The sequence below is a fragment of the Phyllobates terribilis genome, unplaced genomic scaffold, assembly GCF_046119375.1.
Source record: "Phyllobates terribilis strain yellow unplaced genomic scaffold, ASM4611937v1 Scaffold_2__4_contigs__length_985480577, whole genome shotgun sequence".
NCBI lineage: Eukaryota > Metazoa > Chordata > Amphibia > Anura > Dendrobatidae > Phyllobates > Phyllobates terribilis.
Genome location: NW_027362762.1, coordinates 390292836 through 390320083, shown reverse-complemented (window position 1 = coordinate 390320083; position 27248 = coordinate 390292836). Strand labels below are relative to the sequence as shown.

General features: G+C 46.0%; 1 protein-coding gene across 1 annotated transcript in view; it reads left to right on the top strand.

Moving 5' to 3' along the window:
* Nucleotides 1-27248, top strand: part of TMEM255B (transmembrane protein 255B) — a 163890-nt gene that overhangs the window by 53653 nt on the left and 82989 nt on the right. The window lies entirely within an intron of this gene.

Here is a 27248-nt window from a genome sequence, read left to right as displayed (position 1 = left end):
ATATACAGTGTGTCACAGTTAGATCTCATTCACATGTCCGATTTTCGCATACGAGTGCTATCCATGGTTTTCACAGATACCATCACAGGTATGAGTGCTCATTGGGGCCATTCACATTGCTGTGATTTTTCGTGGACTGAGTGGTCTGCGGAAAATCGCGGATCAAAGTCTAATCAAAATTATCTGTCCATTTTTCTCGTACATGAGAAAAGTGGAGGTGTGAATGAGGCCATAGGCCTCATACATATGTCAGGGTTTCCATAGGCCTCATACAGATGTCAGGGTTTCCATAGGCCTCATACAGATGTCAGGGTTTCCATAGGCCTCATACAGATGTCAGGGTTTCCATAGGCCTCATACAGATGTCAGGGTTTCCATAGGCCTCATACAGATATCATGAGTTCCTTAGGCCTCATACAGATGTCAGGGTTTCCATAGGCCTCATACAGATATCATGAGTTCCTTAGGCCTCATACAGATGTCAGGGTTTCCATAGGCCTCATACAGATATCATGAGTTCCTTAGGCCTCATGCAGATGTCAGGGTTTCCATAGGCCTCATACAGATGTCAGGGTTTCCATAGGCCTCATACAGATGTCAGGGTTTCCATAGGCCTCATACAGATGTCAGGGTTTCCATAGGCCTCATACAGATGTCAGGGTTTCCATAGGCCTCATACAGATATCATGAGTTCCTTAGGCCTCATACAGATGTCAGGGTTTCCATAGGCCTCATACAGATATCATGAGTTCCTTAGGCCTCATACAGATGTCAGGGTTTCCATAGGCCTCATACAGATATCATGAGTTCCTTAGGCCTCATGCAGATGTCAGGGTTTCCATAGGCCTCATACAGATGTCAGGGTTTCCATAGGCCTCATACAGATGTCAGGGTTTCCATAGGCCTCATACAGATGTCAGGGTTACCATAGGCCTCATACAGATATCAGGAGTTCCATAGGCCTCATACAGATGTCAGGGTTTCCATAGGCCTCATACAGATATCAGGAGTTCCATAGGCCTCATACAGATGTCAGGGCTTCCATAGGCCTCATACAGATGTCAGGGTTTCCATAGGCCTCATACAGATATCATGAGTTCCTTAGGCCTCATACAGATGTCAGGGTTTCCATAGGCCTCATACAGATATCATGAGTTCCTTAGGCCTCATACAGATGTCAGGGTTTCCATAGGCCTCATACAGATGTCAGGGTTTCCATAGGCCTCATACAGATGTCAGGGTTACCATAGGCCTCATACAGATATCAGGAGTTCCATAGGCCTCATACAGATGTCAGGGTTTCCATAGGCCTCATACAGATGTCAGGAGTTCCATAGGCCTCATACAGATGTCAGGGTTTCCATAGGCCTCATACAGATGTCAGGGTTTCCATAGGCCTCATACAGATATCATGAGTTCCTTAGGCCTCATACAGATGTCAGGGTTTCCATAGGCCTCATACAGATGTCAGGGTTTTTTTTCACAGGAGACAAACAGAACCAAGGCTCATAAGTGATCTTTTATCAGTGTCATCAGATTTTTATCAGTGATTTCAATCAGATTTTCATCAATTTGGTCTGAATTTCATCAGTCAGTGAAAATCAGACAACAAAAAAATCACGGACATGTGAACAGCCCCATAGACTATCAAAAGTATGAGTGCTATCCGTGAAAAAAATAGATAGCACTCGTTCATGAAAAACTGACGTGTGAATTGAGCCCTAACCAGCATACATTTTCCTTAGATAAGTTGAAAACACAATAAAGTCACTTTCACTCTTTCATATTTTGGTCAAAACTTAGCATCTGTATTTATAAGCAAAAATCAGAGGTGGGTTCAAAACACATAAGGCTACGTTCACACTCAGCATTTTTATAAGTTTTTTTTTTTGCTGTGTTTTGTTATGCAAATAAGAAGCTGCATTTTACAGTATCAGCAAAAGCTATGATATTTCACAAATGATGCACAGGCTTGTTTTTTTTTTCTTGACTGAATTTGAGAACTGCAGTGTTTTTTAATCTGCAGCATGTCAATTCTTTCAGCTCTTTTGCTGTAGTTTTTTCACGCATGGAAAGCAATGAGTGTGCAAAAAAAATCAACAAACTGGTTTTGCTGTGTTTTTTCAGCATTTTTTGCTGTGTTTTTGGTGAAAAAACTAATTTTATTAAACATGTACTCTAGACATTACACATATAGTCCACCTCAAAAAAAATGCTACAAGAAATGCCACAGAAACACAGAAAAACCTATATTTTGAACACAGCGTTTTTACTGCCTAGAGAGCAGTATTTCGCAGCAGAAAAAAACACTACAAAAATGCTGTGTGAACATAACTGAAGAGGTTAAAAAACAACAACAACCAAGTGAAGAATTGGGGCCTGGGTGGGGTTTTTTTCACCATTCCAGGCCATTTACTAGTGTTCTTTTCCCATTTTAAGTTCATTAAAGGGAATCTGTCACCCCCTTGGGAGTACCTAACCTATTAATATGAGCATACAGGTTCTAGAATACATAAAATAGTCATACCTGTATGCCTGTATGCCTCACATCTGTGGTTCTGTTCTTCAGAAATTATCTTTTAATCCTGTGTACTTCCAGGCTCTGGGGTGTGCGGTGCCTGGAAGGAAACTCGGCACCTTTGCAGAAGGAAGAAGAAGAAAATGCCCATAGAAGGGTTGAAAAGTAACATGGAATATCACAATTGTAGGGTGCAAGTGCAGGACAACCACTGTACGTCACAGGGCCCTGTGACGCTGATGGGAGGTGACAGGCACGCAACTGAAGACTAGAGGCTTACTTTCATTCCAGGCACCGCACGCCCCAGAGCTTGGAAGAACGCAGGATTAAAAGATGATTTGTGAAGAACAGGACCGCAGATATGAGGCATACAGGTATGACTATTTTAAGTATTCTAGAACCTATATTCCCATATTAATAGGTAAAAATTTCCCAGGGAGTGATAGATTCCCTTTAAATGGTAAAGTGAATAGTGCCATGCAAAACTACAAGTTGACCACAAAAACAAAACCTCATATGGGTATGATGGGAAAAAAGTTGTAAGAAGTGGAGGAAAAGACTAAATGAAAATTGGCCTAGTCAGGAATAGATTAAAGATAGTTTTCTTTTACATGAAAACAAATCTTATTTGCGCATTATAAAGAGTTCTGCGCCTTTTCTAATTGTTATTGTCAGGGACGACACCGGCAGGATCATAAAATATCCCACCGCTGCCACCAATTTGTCAGGAACGGCACCGGCAGGATCACACAGTATCCCACCGCTGCAACCAATTTGTCAGGGATTCCACCCACACACAGTCAGGACGACACCGGGGAGATCACACAATATCTCACCGTGCCGTCACGCTGTCCGTATTTCGTCCGGAGTCGCGAGCACGCGATCCAGACTACTCTCTACGCAGGTATCGGTAAGCGACCAGTGAGCGTATGGCTCAACACCCTGGGTTCCACAGCCTGGAATCCGTGTTTAACGCCCTCCGTACGGTCACTGTCAGCTTCACGATAGCCCAATTATTAATACTCTCTGTCACCACCAGCCGAGTTTTAAATATAATACAGGCCTGGCCAGACGCCTGCGTTTCGGTAGCGTATATGGCTTCGGGGAAGGGAACGATTACAGAACAAAAGAAACAGAACTATTAAATTTTATATTTAATCCAAAAGGGAGGCAGTGTTTAGGAAAAATATATACATAAGGATGTTACAAAGGGGACATTAAAATACATAGGCAGTTACACAAAATAATAAGGATTAAAGAAGAAACTTACTATACGATCGTGGAGACGATTCAATATAGGTGGAGGAGGGGCTCTCCAGATGAAATATGCTGTTATTGAACAGGACCCGTTGCTTATAATTCTTATTCCCCCCTGGCGATGAGTGCTCCTGTCTTCTCCATAGATTCTTTTATACCTAAGTGGAGATCTGGCCACACGCCCCTTGTGGTGACATCATGTGGGCCGATCTCCAGCCTGTACATTTTTATTAGAAACGCTAACTTCTGCGATAACTCATTGCTCGTTGATCGCAGAAGTTTGCAAACTACGACATTTTTTCCCTTATGATTTTATCTTTATTTTGATATCACACTTCACATAGCTGCAGTCTGCTATTCTGGTGTTTTTGCGCTACAGCTCCCTGATTTTGGTTACAGTCCTGGAAAACTACCTATACATTCCTGGGCTGATTTGGTCACTACACATATGGGTCCCGTCACTGTCGGACCTATGGAACTCATAATATCTCATAATTCATATCGGAGTCATCATGTCTGCAAATTCCCCTTTGAAGCTCGGGAAGCAGCTTCAACAGTTACGCGCAAATTAGTGCAAGCCTGCGTTTTAATTACCTCCTGCGTCTTTCAGGGACAAGATGCTTGCTTCTTAATGAAGTTATAACACTCCTTGCCTGGTCTTGTTTGCATAAGCTATTTACCAGGCGTGGACTAATTGGGGCTTTTGTGCTGAGCAGAAGGGGAATAAGGGAGGGGGGTGAACATCTATCTCAGGCAGATATGGACGAACATTTCCCTGATATTAATATTTTATAATATTCCTTACAGTTATGTTTTAGTTCCCCATGATTTACAAGATGTAGTTTGCTAATGGTAAATGGTAAAATTCTTGACTAAGCCCAGAGACAAAAAATCTGTACACACCAAGGCGCCCTGATTCATCGAGCCCAGTGATCTTCACGCTGATCTTGATGAGGGGGCAGGGTGGAGTGCGAGGTTCCTGATTCATTAAGAGGCATGTGGCTCTAAGGCTGTATGCACACGATGAGTTTTTGACACTACATATTACAAAAACGCACTGTCTTACAGTTCCAGCTCAGTGGATGGGATTTAGAGAAATCTCCTGCCCACTGTGCTTTTATTTTTACTCATCAAAATGGACCTGCAATGTATGTTTCTAATCTGCAACATGTCAATTTCTCTTGTTGGTACGCTGAGTTTTATGTGCAGATTTTTTCCCATAAACTTGCATTAGACGCAGAAAATACACATGTAAAAAATGCCCATGCGTTTTTAGTGCGTTTCCACTGTGGACTTGTGAATCCTCATAGTGTGTACAGTGTACTGCCAGGATTCTCTGGTGGTGAAACTGGGAATGGGTGGTGATGTGATTGCCAGTATACGATATGCATACTCCTGGCCATATTCCAATTAGATATGTGCGGCCTCGCTCAATATAAGTGAATTGAGCAAGGCTGTGCACATCAAATTGGAATGTGGATGGAAGTATTCTTATGGCATACTTGTGGTCTCATGACTGCCCTGTCTCACTCCCGGCACCGATGAATTCTTACAGTGCGTGCTGTGCGGATTCACAAGTCTGTAGTGACACAAAGTGACTGCAGACTTTCGTGACAAATCTGGAAAACCCCTTTAATGAATCAGGAGCATCAGACAAGTGGAGTTCACTTTCGTGTGTGCCTCTTTACAACCCACTTTGTCAGGGCTATGCAAAGATGGCATGAGAATGACAAAAGTCGCTATATTTTAGCAGTGCCTTGAGTTGCACCAAAATTTTGTGACTTTTCAAAGCATTTTACATAAAACTTTGATGAATCGGGCCCCCAGTATCTCTGTTAGCTGAAAATTTGGTACATTTGTATCCAGTCTCATCAATGATTGACTGTTTTAGAATACCAAGTCGTTTGCAGCAAACCACGCAATCGCAAAAATGTCCACATTTTTGTGTTTGTTGCTTAACTTTTTCTCTCATTGGGCAAAATTGACTTTGTGTAGTCAGAAGACACTGTGGATCATAGCTTTCATGAAAAATTCATTATACATCAAAGCAAAATTAAAGAAACTAAAATATGTATCATACCTACAAAACAGCATCAAAGACAGTAGATGCCAAAGCAAATACAATAAAAAGTATTCACTCAAAAAATATTACTCATTCTTTACTATAAGTTCATATTTTCCACAGTTCCTAAGGATAACACCAAACATAGATAAAACAAATGAAAACCATGGGAATGGAAGCAGAGGCTATATGACTATGAGCTACATGATATCCTTCAATCACAGTGTATTCATCTGATTTAAGTTGTGTTGTGTCTGTGTATCAGTAATCTAAATATAATTTACCATGAAGTGCTCATGCAGCTTTGGTATACATTGTATATCCATTTTCTGTCATTTTCATCTGCTTTCATGCATCTATTCTCATTAAAATCAAAATGAATTATTGTTATATTAACCACAAATATCTAAACTGTCATCAGATTCGAACTCCCCAAATGATGGGCAGCATCAAAGGGGCGTATATCATTGGTGCAACCTGTGCAGCTGCATAGGGGCCCTAGAGATAAGAAGGCCCATTCAGGTAAAAAGCCTGCTGGGAACCTGCCTCAGACTAGTCAGCTTTTAGGAGTAAAATATACCTGCAATCGCCCAGTCAATGTCAGAATCATGCTGCACTTGATTCAGACAATATGAATCTGATAGCGGGTTCCCTTTAACTAGATCTGCAGGATATGGCAAAAATAGTAATTCATATAGGCAAGGGTCTCAAGTTTGTAGTGAAAGTAGTGGTGTCTCTGGCACTATTTTTCTCAAATTTGACGTCTTAACCAGAAGATCAAGAACAAATCACAGACTAACTAATGAATACATTAGGCCATTTTGACAGGATCAATCAAGAATCCACAGTTCGACAAAGACTTTGTTCATCAACTAACTTCTCAAACAAAGGTGATAATAACGACAAACCTTTGCATGGCTTGCTTGCTCTAGGCCATGAACTGCTTCTGAAATTTCACAAGCCTGTCTTAGAACCCTATAAGTGAAGCTGCACTTCCATCAGAATCTAATGGAAAACGACCTATCGTTCACAATAATTGTGTTTTGTGAATAGGTTGAGCGACTGAACGATGTGTCCAAAAGCCCTCGTTCATCGTGTATGAAATAGTTTTTTTCGAGTGAATAAATTATCGTTTAACTTTTTAAAATTGTATAAAGTAAATGGAGATTGTTCGCTCCTTCAACTATTTGATCAGCAAAAGGAAGAGTTGAAATTGAAGTCCTAAATAGGGTTGATTATGTTCCAAGGCAATAGTTCAATAGCAGTTGGAGCATTAAAACAGGTACTGTGCATATTCGTGATTAACGAAAAATGTTTTGCTTGCTAATTCGATTACATTATCTTGGTACAGTATCCATGGAAATGTTTGTACAATACTCTATGAATTCATGTATTCGAGATAAATGGTATCACTTATGGGATTTGAACGTTATCTATTGTCTATGTGACGGCAGTCCGCAATACTCAATGTTACGATGATCGCTATTCCACCATTTAAAGAGGATATCCAGGACGTTAAAAAAAAAGTGCCTAAGCACTAACAGTCATGTAGTTGCTAACAGAGGCAATTACCTGCCTGTAGTACTTTGCGCCAGTCACTGACCGCTCCTGCCGGAGATTCAGCTGCTCCTGGTCAACGGAGCATCAGCTTCTCTTCCTGTTGACAGGGCGGGACTACTGGCATCATGCTCATTGACAGCCAGCTTCCCACAATGAGGCAGCAGGCAGCTGGCTGTCAATTAGCATGACATCAGTAGTCTTGCCCTGTCAACAGGAAAAGAAACCGCCACTCTATTGGCAGACATCAGCAGAAGTCTGTGACCTATCTATGCTGGCGGAGAATAACGCCTAGCACAACAGGCAGGTAGCAACTACCTGCCTGTTATTGCTTATTCACATATATTTTTTTAAGTACCAAATATCCCCTTTAATTCACGATTTTCATCCTGTATAAACACTTGGCTGACATCATTTGCTGATCGTGAGTTACAATAGCATCATTCATCTTGATTATCTGCTCATGTATGCAATCCTGAAGTCTGTGCAACCTATATAACCAAATGTGCACAATTAATCCTTGGTGGCTGTCGCTTGGATAGTAGTTGGTTGGCCAAAGCAACTGTGCCTTCGGTCACTAAAAGACAAGATCGCTTTCATAGGCGGGGTAGAAGTGATTTTCCAACTCAGGGCCATGAAGAACAGCAACACCATCGAGCTTTTGGTACCTTTTCTCGTGACCAGTGATCAGAATGTGGCAGAGGATCCTATCCTGGGTTATAATGTAATCAGTGAGGTCATTGCGAAACATAAGGCAGGGGCACTGGTGGTGGATGCAATCGCCACATTACTTGCCATACCCAACGCCGTGGTGGAAAACGTGATTCATAGAGTAAATAAAGTACAGAATACAATGGACCTAAAAGAAGTCAAGGTAGGCTTGCGCCTAATCCTCTTCTGTGCAAACCAAATGGTGGGGGTGAGTTGTGGAGTCCAGGTAGAACCTGGAAGAAAAGTCCAGAAAAGACTGTTCGTGCCAAAAGACTTCTCAGAACTTCCGGAAGGCCTTGTTCAAGGTGAGACTGGTGGGTTTGCTCGAGTTACAGTACCGGTGATGAATACTACGAAACACAAAATTAGACTGGTTCAAAACACTGTGTTAGGTCACATAGAAACCGTTAAAATGGTATATCCAGCCAGTGTGAGACCAGCCCAGGGGTTTACAGTGAATTCAGTCTCCCCACCAAGTAACAGGAGTTGCCCAGGAGAGGAAATTGCGCAACCCACCTCGGGTTCCTGGGATCCCCCAGTACCTTTGGAACACTTGTGTGCTGAAGATCTAGTGGTAGCAAAACAGATGCTGAGTGAAGAGTGTCATGTGTTCTCCAAAGATGACTCTGATATAGGAATGAAACCGAAAGTCAGTGCCTGATCGACACCCGATACCAAAAATCCAAGATATGCTGGATAGCCTATCAGGAAGCACCTGGTTCTCTGTCCTCCATCAGGGTAAGGCATACCACCAAGGGTTTGTCGAAGAGTCCAGTAGACCCTTGACAGCATTCATCACACCGTGGGGATTATATGAGTGGATCCGCATACCGTTTGGGCTCAGTTCAGCTCCAGCAGAATTCCAGAGGAGCATGGAGACATGTTTAGAAGGATTGAGGGACGATATCTGCCAGCTGTATTTGGATGACAATGTAGTACACAGAAAAACTTTCCAGGAGCATGTGAACACGTGAGGACCGTATTACAACGATATCAATAACACGGAGTTAAGTTGACCGAAAAGAAGTGTGAAAGTCCGATTTTTAGGGAAAATTGTGTCCAGAGAAGGATATACCATGGACCCAGCAGAAATCACTCCGGTACTGGCCTTAAAAGACAAGCAGCCCTCTACCGTCGGGAGTTGAGGCAGATATTAGGATTCCTCTCCTACTATCGTACTTACGTTCAGAACTTCTCTAGGATTGCCACTCCACTATACCTCCTCTTGGTGGGACAACAAAGACAATAGCAGCCACGGAGAAAAAGATGAACGCGGGTAGGACCGGGCTTAATAAAAACAACACCGTTTCGTCCCAACAGCGCGTTCTCTGGACAGCCGACCACCAGGAGGTATTGGAAGAACTAGTAGACTACCTGGTAAAACCACCCATCTTGGGATATCCTGATTTCAATTTACCATTTGTTCTTCATTGTGACGCTTCTCAAGTTGGACTGGGAGCTACCCTGTATCAGCATCAAGATGGAAAAATGAGAGTCATTGGTTACGGTTCTAGAACGCTGACAGACGCCAAGAAGAATTACCATCTACATTCCGGAAAATTGGAGTTCCTGGCATTGAAATGGGCTATCTGTGAACTATTTAGAGATTATCTCTACTACAGCAAAGAGTTTTGAGGTATACACTGACAACAACCTTTTGACCTATGTCCTTACTACAGCCAAACTGAATGCAACGGGTCAGAGATGGGTCGCTGAATTAGCTGACTTCAATTTCAGCATCAAGTACAAGCCAGGAATATGCAATGCGGATGCCGACTGATTGTCAAGAATGCCACTAGAGCCTAAGGAGTTCATGCAAGAATGTTCGGAGGAAGTCAGTCTGGAAGCAATTGGGAGCACTACCCAGCAGTACAAGCTTATCAGGAGGAAGACACACCATTGTGGTGTCCGTTGATGGTGGAAACCACCGTAAAAGTGAGAGAACAAGATCACCCCCGGTCTATTCAACAACTACCAAAAGGGAAAATCCGTAGAGCACAACGGGAAGATCAGATAATTGGTAGAATACTACTTTATGTGGACTAAAATCGGTTTCCAAATAAACGGGAGAGAGACAATGAGTCACCAGCAGTATCTGTTTTAATTAAAGAATGGACAAAGCTCTACCTCAGTGAAGACGGTATCCTGTATCGTAAAGGAGGACAAAACCGGCAGTTGGTACTACCCAGAGTATTCCGTAGGTTGGTCTTCAAAGAACTCCATGAAAACATGGGACACCTGGGAGTGGAAAGGACAACCAACTTGATCCGTGAACGTTTCTTTTGGCCATACATGCACAGAGATATTGAGAGGTACGTGACCAGGAAGTGTGGGTGTCTGAAAGATAAACGTCCCAACACATCAACCCGGGCACCTATTGGCAACATCCAAACTACGTATCCGTTTGAGATGGTCTCAATAGACTTTCTACATCTCGAGACATGCAAGGGTGGTTACAAATACATCTTGATGGTGATGGACCATTTCACTCGATTTGCTTAAGCATATGCCACTACCAATAAATCGGGTCAAACAGCGGCAGAGAAGATCTTCAATGATTTTGCTTTGAGGTTTGGGGTCCCTACGAGGTTACACCACGACCAAGAAAGAGAATTTGAGAACCAGCTCTTTGCCAAGCTAGGAAAGTACTGTAGAATTCAGAGATCCCACACAACGTCCTAGGATAATGGACAAGTGGAACGTTTTAGCCGGACATTATTGTCGATATTGCGCACTTTAACAGCTGATGAGAAGAAAGACTGGAAGAGTTCTCTGTTAAAAATGGTACATGCCTATAACTGTACAAAGAGCGATGCAACGAGTTACTCACCCTTTTTCCTATTGTATGGAAGATCGCCAAGGCTGCCAATCGACATCATGTTCAATACTCCGGTGTCAGAAACTTACAGAACGTATCCAGAGTATGCTCGGAAATGGAAGGAACGGATGGCAGAGGCATACAACATAGCGTCTAAAGTGGTTACGCAAGGACAGAGCAAGAGTAAGAAGTACTATGATCGAAAATGTTATGGAGCAGAATTGGCACCGGGAAGCAGGGTGCTAGTCAAGAACGTACGTGAGAAAGGCTGTCCAGGAAAACTTCGTTCATACTGGGAAGACAAGGTGTATGTGGTTGTAAGGAGGAAAGCTGATGACAGCCCAGTGTATGAAATCCGATAGGAAATGGGAGACTAGAAAACCAGAATAGTCCATCGGAATTTACTACTACCCTGTGCTTATCTCCCACCACAACAAGACTTCTCAGAAGTAAACCAACATCGTCCAAGATCAACTAAGGGACCACCACAGACTGAAGCTCTGGAGGTGGATAGTGACCTTGAAAGTTCCGATGGAGAAGAACACACTATTGTATTTCTCGGACCGGCAAGGAGAGGGATGTACCCTACTTAGGAGAGTGAACTAAGTCAGGAGGCTCCAGAGTTTGTACCAAGGAGTACAGATGAAGTTCAATTCAGATATGATGATCGAACACCGGTCACAGGAGAGACCGATCAACACTCAGGAGAAGCGGAATTACCAGACCGTGTGGAACCAGGCAATTCCGGAGAAGTACAGGAACTTACAGAGGCAGTTCCAGGAGCATCTGAGGAAGCATGGGAAATGAGTGCGACGGAAGAAACTTCTGTGACCGAAGAACCCGTGGTCTCTGAGGAACAACCCACCAGGAGGATATCGACTCGAGAAGTGAGGTGGCCCGTGATGCTGACGTATGAGACACTTGGTGAACCGAGTCAAGTGCCAAGGACTGTCGACTGGAAACAGGTATCTCTGCCTGCGGGCCAGGTAAGCCCACTTGAGTGGTATTCACCATCGAGAGGCTGTATGGAAGATGTTGCCTGGTGGAAAGAATTGTTTTCATGCTTTGATTTTCCTTAAAAGACTTTGGAGAAACAAAGAACTGTTAAAGCATAGAGAGAGAGAGCTGGTTGAAGACGTACAAAAAGCTCCAGCTGAAGAGATGCTGATTGTTTTAATTGTGTTAATTGTTTATTTCTTACAGGCATCCTACAAGAAAAAGGTCATAAGATTAGGTTGTTATCAATGTTTATGAACGTTATACCAATTTCACAATGCCAATTTGTATATAAAGTTATCCAACTTTCACCACTGTCTCAGAATTGGTCAGATTGACCAATTAAGATGAATGTCGAGGATGACATTCAAAAAGGAGGGAAGAGTGAGACATGCAGAAGTAGTGCTGTTGCTTTAAAAGCATTAAGTAACTATTAGAAGTAACACAAGCACATGAGACAGGAAGTGTTGTGTTCCAGAAGCATCCAGCAACTATAGTGGTTAACACAGTCACAGGAGAAGGGGAGTGTTTTAGCAGAGCCCCAGGGGGATTGTGGGGAAGTTGTTTACATTCTGGCTGCAGCCAAAGGCAGAAGTGGTGTGTGTGATCTGTATCTCACAGAAGTGCAGGAAAGAGAACAGGATTCAAGTCCAGGGTGAAGCTCAACACAGGTCAGATACCCGGCACAGTTAGTTCAGGAAGTCTATCATCGGCCAGGGAGATAAGGACTGGAAGGAATTGTGTCACAGAGATCATCTCCCTCATCAAACCCTCCCCCCCTCCATCTCCATGCAGGATAAAGAATGCTGTGTACTATTGAGTCCTTGTGAAGGAAAAGCCTGTGGTTGTGTATGCATTAAAACTGTGCTGTACTGTGCTACAGGATAATAGACTGTGTACTGCTGTGCTGCAAAGGAGATTGTACTGTTATTACTGGAGCCTGTTGCTCAAAGAGACATTTACATTGCACTGCCCATGCCTCATTAAATGTTACTGTTATACCGTTTCTGAGGACTCTTGTCAGATGTGTCTGGTCAGCAACTGAATCAATCGTGTGTGTGCCTGAGAGAAGCAACAGCCTATGGTCACCATGAGTAACGGTTCACCCAGGATTCCAATGAATTCATGTAACCGGTCTCGCCCCTATCTGAACTTGGGCGGTGTGTGTGTAACACATGTAACATTATAATTTTTACATAAATTGAGCCGTGATAGGGCTTGTTTTGTGTGAGGTAAGCTGATGGTTATATTGATACCATATGCATTTTAGTTATTTCTTAATGCATTCTTTGGTGGAGTTGTGGCAACCAAATAAATGCATTTATAGCGTTTTAATTTTTTTTATTTCTATCTATGGCTTTTAACACATAGGTTAATTTATTTTATGATAGATCGGACTTTTAGAAACGCAGTAAGGCTATGTGCCCACGATGCGGAAATGCTCCGGATTTTTTCCTGAGCGTTTCTGCATCTCCCTGGCAGAAAAAACGCATGTGGATTGTACATGCGTTTTTCCTGCCATGGACAAGCGGAAGCGAAGCGTTCTTCACATGCATTTCCGCATGCGGGTTGTCAAGCGCTTTCCAAGCGATTTTAGCATCATGCAGACAGCATGGATTTATATAGTGTGACCGAAAGAATGGTAAAAAATAAATATCATGCTTACCTTCTGATGGCCCCCGGAGTCTTTATTCAATGCGTCCTGGCTTGCCGGCAGCTCGCGGTACACTGAAGGACCTGCCGACGTCAGCGGTCACATGGGGAACATGGCAGACCTTCTACCAAGCGTTTTTTAAGCGTTTCTGCAGCGGAATTGCCGCTGCGGAAACACTTAAAAAACGCATCGTGGGCACACAGCCTAAAACCAAATATATTTTGTTTTTTGTTTTATTTGCTTATTTTAATGGTAAAAAGGGGGTGATTTAAAGTTTTATATTTTTCTAAAAACATTTTTTTTACTTTATCTTTTAGTCCAGGGCCTATGGCCCGATAGAGGCATTGGAGTCCATGTCTCATTCTCTCCTAAGTGGAAGAGGCCAGTCGCGGAAGAGCAAGAGGAAATGGTGGCAGGGGTCAGGAAAGCTGGGTTGCCGGACGGGGAGTCCCTAGTGTCAACAGGAGCTGCTGAGATGAGGACAGTTCAGGCAGACCGGAGGCAGGTTCTTGAAGCGTACTGCTTTATGGGAACATCAACCGTAGGGGGCTCTGCCCTGTACTGTGTGCTGCAGCTGAATGTACCTGAACTTAACAGTAAAACTGAACCTGTTGAACCGGACCCAAGGTCTCCTGGTGTGTTACTAATTTCGATCTCAAGGACAGAGCTGTAGCCGACTCTTCTGGCCTATAAGTAAGTGCAGAACGTATGCAACAGCACAGCACACCTGGGGAAATTATCCGTTTAGAAGAGGGGTTTAAGGGTGAAGAGAAGTCAGTACCGGCCCACAGCACAGGCCTTTTGTGCCCCCCTTCAGAGACCATTATACTGTATAGAGGACTATGGGGAGTGCATTATACTATATGGAGGACTATGGGGTGCATTATACTATATGGAGGCTATTTAGGAGGCCATCATACACTGTGGGAATTACAGTGAGGGGGTCATCATACTGTGTGGGGGCCATCAAACAGTGTGTGAGCTAATTGCAGGTCTTTGTACAGTGTGGGGGCCATTAAACAGTGTTGGGACCATCAAACAGTTTCGGGGCTACTAAGGGGTCAGTATACTGTGTGGGGGTACTATACAGTGCTGGGGTCATTATGCTGTGTATAGGAGAGCATCATACTTTATAGAGGGGAGCTATACAGGGGGGTGATTCGGGACATTATTAAATGTTAAGTGGACACTTATTGTTATAGGGGAATTCAGGTTATTGTGACTGTCAAAGTGGCACACAGAGGGCATTCTTACTTTGTAGGGAGAAAAATGTGGGCACTGTTTTCTAGAGCACTTGCTCGGGGCATTAATATATTCTAGAGGTTTGTTTTACCATCTAGAGGGCACACAGTACCACACAGTAGGTGCAGTAATACGGATACATACAGCAGCCGATCAGCATTGGGCTATCAGCAAGATAAGGCATTTGTGCAGGTTGGGGAAAGATGGGGATGGTGCTGGAAATATGAGAAGTCTAATGTGTCTTTGCTGTAATCTCTGCAGCCAAGTCCTGGCTGGAAGAAGTTGTCATGTCTGTCTGGGCCAGATGGAAAAGACGGGAAAAGAGACCGTCAGCTGTAAATCACTATCTGTAACTGTACTGTAATCTTACATGTTCTGTAGCACTGGTATCTACCACTATATGGTCACCATATGGCGGTAATATAAGTGTTGGTCTTTGTATAGAGATTTTTACTTAGTAACAGCACGGTCATCTGTTGAGGTTCTCCTACATCCACTATTAGGGTGCGCCACCATAGTTGTAATTAGGGTTAACTATTTAGAGGCTCACTCAGAAGTTTCACCCCCCCCCCCCCCCCCGAACCAAAATCCTGTATCACAGATCAAAGTAAGAACTACATGTGTGTCTGCAGGTAACACACCTGGCTTTCATCACTTTAAGGGCGCAGTTAGATGACTCTATAAATCGGACTGCAATGCATGGACTGGCCGACGGCTCTCCCAACCCGAGATTGACAGATTGATATATTTCCTCTCCCGACCCGAGAGTAACAGATTCATATATTTCTATGTAGCTGTCATGTTGGGGTTGGGAGAACTTCGGCCAGTCTGAGCATTGCGGTCTGATCTCGGTCAGATTTATACAGAGGTCACACTGCACCCTAACTGTGATATCTTGGGCTGGCTGGACTCTCAGCCTATAAAAAAAGCTCTCGTTCATGTAGGTACAGATACTGGCTGAGTGAAATGCTCTATCCCTCTCCCTTTATCTCAGCCAGTGTGAAGGAGAAGAGGGGTGCAGATGGATGCTGACAGGCTGCAGGAACAGGAGGGAGATCTACTAAGGTTCGATTCTCCTAATTCCCTGTGTAAGACTAGGTTTTTTGTTTATTACTCCGGTAAATTTTTAAAAAAATTCTTAGAAAAAAAAAAAATGTAAAAATTGTAAATCGCCCTTTCTCCTTGTGTCTTTTACTATTGGAAAAAAAAACAAAGATCTACACATATTTGGCATTGCTGCGTTTAGAACAACTCGAACTATAAAACTAGTTTGTCACGTAGCTTGCTCTTGTGAGCACTGTAATAAAAAAGTCAGAATTGCTATTTTTTTGTCACTTTGCCTAAAAAAAGTGAATAACAAAGTCAGAAAGTCATGAGCTCCAAAATGTTATAGTTCTTCAACTAAAGATAACCCCTTCATGACTGGGCGATTTTCCGTTTTTGCATTTTCATTTTTTCTTCCCCTTCTTCAAAGAGACATAACATTTTGATTTTTCCATCAACATAGCCTTGTAAGTGCTTGTTTTTTGTGGAACGAGTTGTACTTGAAAGTGGTAAAAAAAAATCCAAGTGCTGAAAATCAGTAAAAAAAAGCGCAATTCTGCAATAGTTTTTTATTTTTAATTTACAGCGTTCACAGGAGTACCATCATAACAGGCACAGGGTTCTTCAGTAGTTCCCTGGCTATCATGGCAACCCATCGGTGCCCTGCAATCATGTCGTGGGTGCACCGATGGCCAGTTACAATGGTGCGCCCCCTGCCGGTGTGCCGGTGTGCTGTAAATGCCGAAGTCACAAATTGACAGCGGAATTTAACAGGTCAACATTCATGAGCAGAGCTACGCTCCACGCTCAGCTTAGTTTCTGAGCCCGCATCATGGTGATGTACCAGTAAGGGTTTAAAGTTTGTTCCACAAAAAAAAGCTCTCATACATCCCTTTTACCAAATAAATAAAAAAAATTATGGGTCGTTGCATAGGGTGACAGAATAAACATGTTTGTAACTGCATTTTATTGTGTAAAAAAAAAAATTGAGAATTGATGATTTAGGATAATTTCTCCTTGAAAAAATTAGTAAAATGTGATCAATAGTTTCTTGTATCAAAAAAAATCATACCAATAAAAACTACAGTTCGTCATGCAAACAATAAGACGTCATAAAACTCAGTTGGCGAAAAAAGTTACAGCTTACAATATGGTAACATATAAAAAATTTTTTTATTGAATTTTAGAGAAAAAAAAGTTACAAAATATACAACCTCGATTCCAAATACGTTGAGACACTGTGTAAAATAGAAAAAGCAAAAATGCAATGATTTGGAAGGCCCCTGTGTGCAGGCCCCCATGGCCCTTCTCAGGCTGAATGTACAAACACATTTACATGTGACGCGCCCCCTGGGCCAGTGTTGTTTGAGGGATACCCGGAGCCGGATCAGATGGGGGTTGTAGTCTCCGAGTGGCGGTGACCCGGTCCGTGCCCAGGGTGTCAAACTCAGTGTGTGGCAGTCCTACAGATGTTGCTGGATGTTCTTTAGTGTCGACTACGCCACCCGTTGATTTGCGGTCAATACGGCCGCCGCTGCAGCAGGGTCCGCTGAGGCTGGTGGTGTGTGTGCAGCTTCTGGTAGTATAACCCCCAACGGGAGGGGTATAGCCTCAGGGGGTCAGTTGTAGAGGATGGTGGTTGTGGTGGTGCAGTGAGGATGGTAATCAGACTCAGAGTCGGGCTGTGCAGTTCAGGGTTTTTACTTACTGCTGTTGTGCTGGTCACTCCGGCCTTGAGTGACCGCCCGAGCCGTGCTGCGTCCACCAGGTCCTGGACTCGGCCAACCCCCAGGTAATTCTGGAGCGTGATCCTGAGCTCCCTTTCTGACGTTCCTTTTCTCTGGCCTTCCCCACCAGGGATCCACTTATGTCCGGCTCCCTCGGGCCTCTTGTTGGTAAAACCCTTGTCTCTGGGTTCCCTGACCCTATACTCGGTGTGCCTTCGCAGTGGATTTAGTGGGGGGTCGTGGCAGATCCTGCCCACAACCTCCGGTCTCTGGCTGAGGATTAGTGCCCTCCACCAGCTTGGGATCCGGTACCCTTGTGCCAACCCTTCACCCTTCTGGTTGTATTTGGGCTCTTGGGGTTCCCTCTCTCTTTCTCTCTGGGTCCTTCTTTTCTCCTCTCTCTCTTCTTTCAGGACTGCTTGACCCTCTACAACAGACTGACTGGTAACTGTCTGCCTGTCTGACCCTGATCTAAGATGGTTCCCACCTTATATACTCCCTCTATGTGTGAGCTCAGGTGACCAGCACCCAATGAGCTCCTAGCATTACCCAGACTGCTCCCCCTATCTGCCCCTACACTACTGGGATGTTCCACCCCCCTCCCACTCCAGCCAGGGACAGACACTGTCGTACCTGCACATATACCTAGTGGGAGTACCATTGATCTGTCCCTCGGAAATGGGATGTATGTAGTGCATGCAGCCTACTGAGCTCAGTTCCACACTCCATCCTTACCCGGGAGTGGAATACCACACCTCTGGAGTGAGGTGCAATACCCCTGTAGCAGCCGAATCCTCAGGGTGCTACATTCCCCCCTGGTAAATCACAGCACGTCCTCGGGCTGTAAGAGAATAAAACATCAAACATACAAAATTATTATTTTTTTTTCTCATAAAACATAAACAAATAAAACATCATATATATATATCAGCATAAAACTTCTTCATAATAAACATTCTTGTCGACTTGTGACCGGGTAAAGTGCGACAGTCTCTTTTAGAAACACGGTTTCCTATAAAACCAGTAGGGGGCGCCTTAAAAAGCGCAACTATATACAAGGGGAGGTATGGCCGCTCTCAGTCCTCGGCCAGTGGGATTAAGGGACACACGGGTTAACAGTTCACTCTTGTCCCAACGGGGACATATTTAAAGCAGCAACAGTTCACTGTACCCCGACGGGTAACTATTTACAGTCTCTTTACCGTACTTTAACGACGGCGTCCTCCTGCTCCTTCTTTGTCTTCAGACCCGTCCGGGTCCTCTTGCTCCTCCTCACACCGCAGCTCCTCCTCCGTCAGGCGATGTACATGGAGGGCGTAGGGTCTTTTGGCACACTTGTGCCGGGTGAACGTGACCTCGTCCCCTACGTACAGGTCACGACCTCTGTGTCCCTCCGGCAGATGGCTTTCTACGTCTCTGCGGGTTACAAAGACGTCGCCGGGGGTATGATGGTCCCTTATGAAGCCCCACCCATGCTGCAGGTTGAATTTAATCACAGTCCCGATGGTACGGGGACCATGAGCTGCACAGGGGTTCCTCCTGGTCCGGCTCTTCTGCCCTGCGCTCTGTTCCTGCAGCCGCTGCTCACGGATCCGCCTCTCTTTCCGCTCTTGCTCGAAGGCTGCCAACTGCTGGCGGCAGCACTCCACTCGCTCTGCTGCGGCTGCCCGCGTTTCTTGAGTGAACCCCATGAGGTCTCCTCCGGTGGGGTCCCACTCGAATTGTGCTTCTTCTAGCGGGAGCCGGGTTCTCCTGACGGGCTTCGGAGCCGGAATCAGGGGCTCGCACAGGGGCCTTGCTCTTTGGAGTTCCAATTGGTAGTACTCCTGGGGCCATACAAAGGGCTGCCCATCCGGGCACGTGTGCTGGGCAAATAGATCTTCGCCCAGGTGCGGCACCCGAGATGTTGAGGGCGCGTTGATGGTAGCGGCGCCCGGGTCGACCAGGCCTTGCGACCAGGCTTGGGGCACCCTAAAGGTAAAGGGCACCGTAAGGACGGCGGCGCCCGGGGGTACTCGGCCCTGCGACCAGGCCGGTGGCTCCGCGGAGGTAGGGGGCGCTGTTGGAATTGCGGCGCCCGGAGGTACTAGACCTTGCGACCAGGCCGATGGTATTTCCTGCTTCGCCGCGCTCAGGGTTGAGGCGCGTGACGTCACAGGGGTCGCGGCCGCGGCTTCTGCTTGAGGCCTAGTCTGGCACGGTGACGATGCAGCGACGGGCACGGCAGGGGGAATTTCGGGCTCTGCGACGGGGAGCTGGGACAGGTACACGGTTTCTCGGCTCGGGGTAGAGACGTCCCCTTTACCTGCCTCCGTCCGTTCAGCTCCCTTCTCGGCGCCGTCTCCGGCCTTCATTCCTTCTGCGCCATCCTCAGAGGCGGTCTGTCTCCTCGTCTCGGGTGGCGTGCTCCGCTGACGGGTTCCGGTCTGCTGGGCCATCTCACGGCTCCACTCCGTCAGCATGTCTTGCTGCACCTGGGCCATCCTCCGTGCGAGGCCCTCCAGCGCGGTCTGTGCACACTCCCGGTCTCGGGGGAGCTGTGCTAGGATCTCCACTAAGCCTAGTGGGGTTGTTGCTTGCAGCAGGCTCCTGACCACTGGGTCGGTGCTGCCTGTCTCTCCCTCCATCTCCGGGTACGCTCTCTCTGGACTCCTCTCCAGACTTCTTGTCTCCGGGTGCGCTCTCTCCAGACTTCTCCAGGCTGCACCCATCTTCGCTCCTTTGTTCTGTCTCCGCCCACATTGAGGGTGGTCCCGGGGCAACTTAGTGATTGTCAGTTCCAGGGGCAGTTCTCTCACGCTGATGGACACTTCCAGCATCACAGTCTCTGTTGGTGGGCGCGGTTTCCGCTTTTGGCGCCATTCTTCGACCTGGCCCACGATGGGAGGTGGCCTTTTGCCACCCTCTGGCACGCCCATAATGGCGTCCGCTCTTCCAAGGCGGGAAATCTTCGGAAATGGCGGGAATCGTCTCCCAGTGGCGGGAAACTCCATGGATGGCGGGAAAAAGCTGCAAATGGCGGACAACCGGCGGGAAACGACCTGTGATAGGGTCCGTTGGCGGGGACCCTCCGGAACCGGCGGGAGACTTCTTTTTGAGGTAACGGTGAACTTTTCTTCAGGCACGCAGTACCCGGTTGTTGCGGGCACGTAATCCTGCCGACTACGCCAAAGTTGACGCGCCCCCTGGGCCAGTGTTGTTTGGGGGATACCCGGAGCCGGATCAGATGGGGGTTGTAGTCTCCGAGTGGCGGTAACCCGGTCCGTGCCCAGGGTGTCAAACTCAGTGTGTGGCAGTCCTACAGATGTTGCTGGATGTTCTTTAGTGTCGACTACGCCACCCGTTGATTTGCGGTCAATACGGCCGCCGCTGCAGCAGGGTCCGCTGAGGCTGGTGGTGTGTGTGCAGCTTCTGGTAGTATAACCCCCAACGGGAGGGGTATAGCCTCAGGGGGTCAGTTGTAGAGGATGGTGGTTGTGGTGGTGCAGTGAGGATGGTAATCAGACTCAGAGTCGGGCTGTGCAGTTCAGGGTTTTTACTTACTGCTGTTGTGCTGGTCACTCCGGCCTTGAGTGACCGCCCGAGCCGTGCTGCGTCCACCAGGTCCTGGACTCGGCCAACCCCCAGGTAATTCTGGAGCGTGATCCTGAGCTCCCTTTCTGACGTTCCTTTTCTCTGGCCTTCCCCACCAGGGATCCACTTATGTCCGGCTCCCTCGGGCCTCTTGTTGGTAAAACCCTTGTCTCTGGGTTCCCTGACCCTATACTCGGTGTGCCTTCGCAGTGGATTTAGTGGGGGGTCGTGGCAGATCCTGCCCACAACCTCCGGTCTCTGGCTGAGGATTAGTGCCCTCCACCAGCTTGGGATCCGGTACCCTTGTGCCAACCCTTCACCCTTCTGGTTGTATTTGGGCTCTTGGGGTTCCCTCTCTCTTTCTCTCTGGGTCCTTCTTTTCTCCTCTCTCTCTTCTTTCAGGACTGCTTGACCCTCTACAACAGACTGACTGGTAACTGTCTGCCTGTCTGACCCTGATCTAAGATGGTTCCCACCTTATATACTCCCTCTATGTGTGAGCTCAGGTGACCAGCACCCAATGAGCTCCTAGCATTACCCAGACTGCTCCCCCTATCTGCCCCTACACTACTGGGATGTTCCACCCCCCTCCCACTCCAGCCAGGGACAGACACTGTCGTACCTGCACATATACCTAGTGGGAGTACCATTGATCTGTCCCCCGGAAATGGGATGTATGTAGTGCATGCAGCCTACTGAGCTCAGTTCCACACTCCATCCTTACCCGGGAGTGGAATACCACACCTCTGGAGTGAGGTGCAATACCCCTGTAGCAGCCGAATCCTCAGGGTGCTACACATGCATATTCACATTAGGCACACATATATAAAATATGCACATGATAATGCATTATACCCACAATAATACATTATGCACACATATACATATTACAAACATGCACAAATGCATATACAACCCCAATTCCAAAAAGGTGAGACATGTAAAATGAAAAGAAAACAAGAATGCAGTGCTTTGGAAATCTTTTATAGGCATACTTTATCACAACAGAATATAGAACACAGATCAGAAGGTGAACGTTAGAAAATGTTCTATTTCATTAGAAAAAAATCACCTCATTTGGAAATTGATGGCATCAACATATCTCCAAAAAATTGGGGCCGGGCCATGTCTGCCATTGTGTAGCATATTTTCTTCGCTTTATAACTGTCTGTAAATATCTGGGAAGAGAGGAGATCAGTTGCTGGAGTTTTGAGAGAAGAAAGTTGTCCCATTACTGTCACCCAATGTACAGCTCCTCTACATAGATTATGATAGGCCCACAGCTATCCTATACACAGTATAATGCATTCACAGCTCCTCTATACACAATATTATATTCCTACAACTGCCCTCTACACAGTATAATAGAACCACAGCTCCCCTATGCACAGTATGGTGGGCCCACAGCTCTTCTATACACTGTATAATTGGCCCACAGCTCCCCTACACATAGTACGATGTCCCCACAGCTTGTCATGGCTCGGTTTGGGGATTCAATCCAGTGACCTGTTGCTTCGTTGTCGGTTCTTCTGACTGTTGAGCTATTGCTCTTTTCCTTCCCTGTCCAAATGCTGATTGCTCCTTTGTCCTTATTCTCTGTTCTTGGTTTGCTCCTTTTCAGGTGTTTTCCATTTTCCCATTTTGGTTTGCCCTATCACGTTCTGGGTGGAGCTTTATATAGTATCCCTTCTCTGCACTTCCTTGCTGGCTATATTTCCTGGTGGATGCATATTTAGGAGTTTCAGCTCTTTATATTAGGGGTTTACCTTGCTGGGTAAACTCCAGTGTTATTCTTGCAATAAGTTAGTTGGCTTTTACCTCTCAGCACCTTTTTCCTTTTAAGACAGTTGGGTTGTTGGGAGGTCTTACTTGTTTCTTTTATTTTTGGTACTCCTTAACCTTCACCCCTCCACTTTATTTGAATGTGTCTTAGTTTCTCACCTTGGGTTATCATATCTCTCCTCACACTGTCCTTTCCCCTTTTTGGTAGTGTGTTGCGGCCTCCCCTCTGGATCCTAAGGCGGTAAGAGAAACCCCTCAACATCCTTTTAAAGAGCCAGGTCCGAGGTGAGGTTTTTTTTAGTTGTGCAGCTAGAGCCTTTCTAGTCTGTACAGGGACCAGTTGGGTGTAGGTGCAGCGTTTCCCTGGTGTGAGTCTGAACACGTTTGTGAGATGGGAATATTTGGACATTGTTGCAGTATTGGACTCTGGCCATAAGAGGTCACTGTTGCCTCTGGAAGAGAGTGTATGACTGACCTGATCTCTATGGCTGACAGGATGGTGTTTTAGTCAGTTGGGGAAGGAAGGTGACTTAGCAGGACATTAGTGTGAGATCCTGAAAGCTCAGTGTATGCAGTGTGCTAGGAGTTGGTCAGATTACTGAGGAAAGGTGCAATTGTTCCTGTGACTCATGTCAGAGAGGAAGAATTACTTTGGGGGGATAACTACGGTTGGATGCAGAGTTGGATTCCCCCAAGGCATCTGCTGTGACGTGAATGGCCTTCTGCTAGCCTGTCAGGCTAAAACTAAGCTTCAGGTGACAAGTCCAGGATCCTCTCCTTGGCCTCCCAGCTAAACGGCCGAATGGACGATCAGGCAGCCTCTTCAGTGATCAGTTTATGGCCGGTTAGTCCTGAGCTCAGGCCCCACCACAGGGATCCCGGTGGGAGCGTGCACGCAGACTTTAGAGAGAGTTTAGCACCAAACATATATTAAAGACATTGTTTGCTAATAGGACTGTGTGAACCTTAGCTAGATACTCCCCTCAGTTGGCGAGCTTGTGTATAGATAGCATAACAGAATTGTAATCTTAGAGAATTAAGTTTGTGAATCTCTGCGCTGCACCACTGCAGAGGCTGCCTCTTGCACTCATCTAATTACACCCTTGCTCTGGGTAACTATCGGTTACCGCATTAGGTGGAACCACAGGTCAGGCAAATTATAGTGTGTCCAATAGAACATACTGGGCCTATCGGTTGTGCAGTGCAGGGGTACTATCTGACCTGGGCTAGGTGTGTGTGAAATTTATCTGTGTTTCTTTCTTGCGTCTCCGGGGAACTTTGTTTTCGTTGTTAGTAAAAAGTAGTTCCCTAACAAATTGCCTGGTCATGTTATTTATCCTCGGCCCCCTGTATTCTGGGAGTGACTACCAAGCTACACGGTCTACACGTTCATAATACTGCTCCCCCAAAACACAACATAATGACCCTCACAGTAGCCCTCAGCCTGTATAATGGTCCTTGCATTAGCCTCCACATTGTATATTCGCCCCCAGATTAGCTCCCAAACTGTATACCTAAGCATGGATTTTACCTAAAGGTACACAGATTTGGATTCTACATGATTCTGGCCTAAGGGTATCGGCCCTGACTGGAAAGATACAGATCTGCTCCATTAACCATCAGAGAGACCATGGATACTTTTGGGGAGTCCAGGTTGGGACGAAGAAGTCACCTGGCCCCATGAATATGTATTTTGGGGTTGCCAGAAGGGACCCACCGGTCGCCTGGAACCCATGGAGACATTCGGAGAAGCCAGATTGGGACCCACAGGTCATCTAGCCCCATGGACACTCTTGGAGAGGCCAGGTTGGGACCCTCGGGTCTCCTGGTCTTGTATCTCGATGGACTGCTAGCTTACTAAGCTTTCCGCTACCTTCTCTCTGTGGGGGCCAGCCAGAAGTGGGGGGCCACTGGTTGAGGTAGTCGGCCCTGGAAGTCTCCAAAGTCGCAGCTGTTCTATTTGTTTATTGTCCTCTTTGTGTTTCAATAAAGTATTGCCACGCTGTTTTACCTTTACCCTGTGTTGTCTGAGTAGTGTTTTGCCCACGGAAGACCCCGGGTTTTCACAGTGGTGATAGCAGAAGTTAGGCAGGCAGGCAGGGTCCATTGCACAAGAGGGTCCATTGCACGCTCTGTCTGCTGCTGCTGTTACAGATATCCGTAGACATAGCCCCAGATATCAGGGGCCAGGGTTTTTTTTTTTTTTTAACTTAATCCTGATTATTTGCTTAAAAAGCAATCCAGAGTACACCATTTTAGTGCTCCATTTGCTTGTTAGCACTGCAGAATACAGCCAGATCTTTTCCATCATCAGACGTAATTCCATATTACAGCGATAAAAATCCACAAATTTGTAGTGAACGTGGAAAATATTGTCCTCCATTTAGAGTTTTGCACCAGTGTGTCAGTGAAGCTATTCACATGTGGTCGCTGTGAAGAATAGTAAACTACAGGGCCGCTATTTAAAACCGTGGGTGTCCGTCAGACGTATCACATATAACTGCGGTTCAAATCCAGCCATTTGTAGTGAATGTGGAAAATATTGTCCTCCATTTACAGTTTTAGCAGTGTGTCAGTGAAGCTATTCACACGAGGTCGCTGCCAAGAATAGTAAACTACAGGGCCGCTATTTAAAACCGTGGGTGTCCGACAGACGTATCACATATAACTGCGGTTCAAATCCAGCCATTTGTAGTGAATGTGGAAAATATTGTCCTCCATTTAGAGTTTGTAGCAGTGTGTCAGTGAAGCTATTCATACGAGGTGGCTGCCAAGAATAGTAAACTACAGGGCCACTATTTAAAATCGTGGGTGTCCGTCAGACGTATCACATATAACTGCGGTTCAAATCTAGCCATTTGTAGTGAACAGGGAAAATATTGTTCTCCATTTAGAGTTTGCAGCAGTGTATCAGTGAAGCTATTCACACGAGGTCGCTGACAAAAATAATAAACTACAGGGCCACTATTAAAAACCGTGAGTGTCCGTCAGACGTATCACATATAACTGGGGTTCAAATCCAGCCATTTGTAGTGAATGTGGAAAATATAGTCCTCCATTTAAAATGGGCAAGGCGTGTGGCAAGTTACGTGCAAGTTCACATGATGAGGATGGTGCATGCAGAGGCGGAGGCCGTGGGCAAGCGGAGATTGTGCCACAACAAATACCCACATCTTGTCGATCGACCTTCCTGTCCTAATTGCTATCAGCTTGTAGCACACCACTATTTAACCCAGAGCAGTGTCAAAAGGTTGGATAGCAGATAATGCTTCCAGTCACTTTGCCACTACCACCACCACCCTGTCTTCCACACAGTCAAGTCTCAGTAGCCATGAGTTTGGACCGCATACTCCTCACCCTGATCCTCTTTCCTCCCACCATGCCAAGTGCCCAGAGACAACTGATCCCACACTTGGACACTCCGAAGAGCTGTTCACTTTTCCATTATAGATTCAAGCCTCTCGCCGGGCCAGCTTCAAGCGAGGCAAGAGGAGAACGCGTGTAGCGATGCCCAAATATTTGAGCAGCCATGGTTACATGAAGGCGATGGTGGGAAAGCGCAATTACTGTTGCAAGAGGTTAATGATGATGACACACTATTGCCAGAAAATCAGGAGGAGGACCAGTGTGCGGAAGTGGAAGACGAGGTGGTGGACGATGAAGTCACTGACCCAACCTAGCAAGGTGACATGCAAAGCGAGGAAAGCAGAACACAGGGGGAAGGAGGCATTGCACCACAACAGGCAGAAACAAGCAGTGTGGTGGCCACAGACAGAAGGCGGGCAACCGTTCCCCGGAACACCAAAACGACGTAAGTTGCCAGTACAACTGTTAGGTCTTCCCGAGTCTGGTTCTTTTTTAAAGACTCTGCAGATAACTCCAAATATGCCATTTGCACCATCTGCCAGGCCAGCATAAGCAGGGGTAGCAAAACAAGCAGACTGACCACCACCAGCATGATCAGGCACATGAAATCAAAGCACCTGACTAAGTGGGCTGAACGCCACGGTCCAGAAACAGTGTCTGCGGGTGACACCACTGCTTGTTCCACTGTTGTGCGTGCACACCAATCACCTGTCCATGGCGCATGCAAAGATGTCTCCAGCCCTACACCTGTTGTTGCACACTCTTAACTTGCACCATCAGCAACCACGTCCTTTGTCCCAGCGTAGCGTTCAGTTGTCCCTACCCCAGTCCTTGGAAAGCAAGTGAAAATACGTAGCCAATGCCCCACAGGCCACACTACTAAACTCACACATTTCGCGAATGCTTGCGTTCGAAATGTTGCCTTTTAGGCTCGTGAAGAT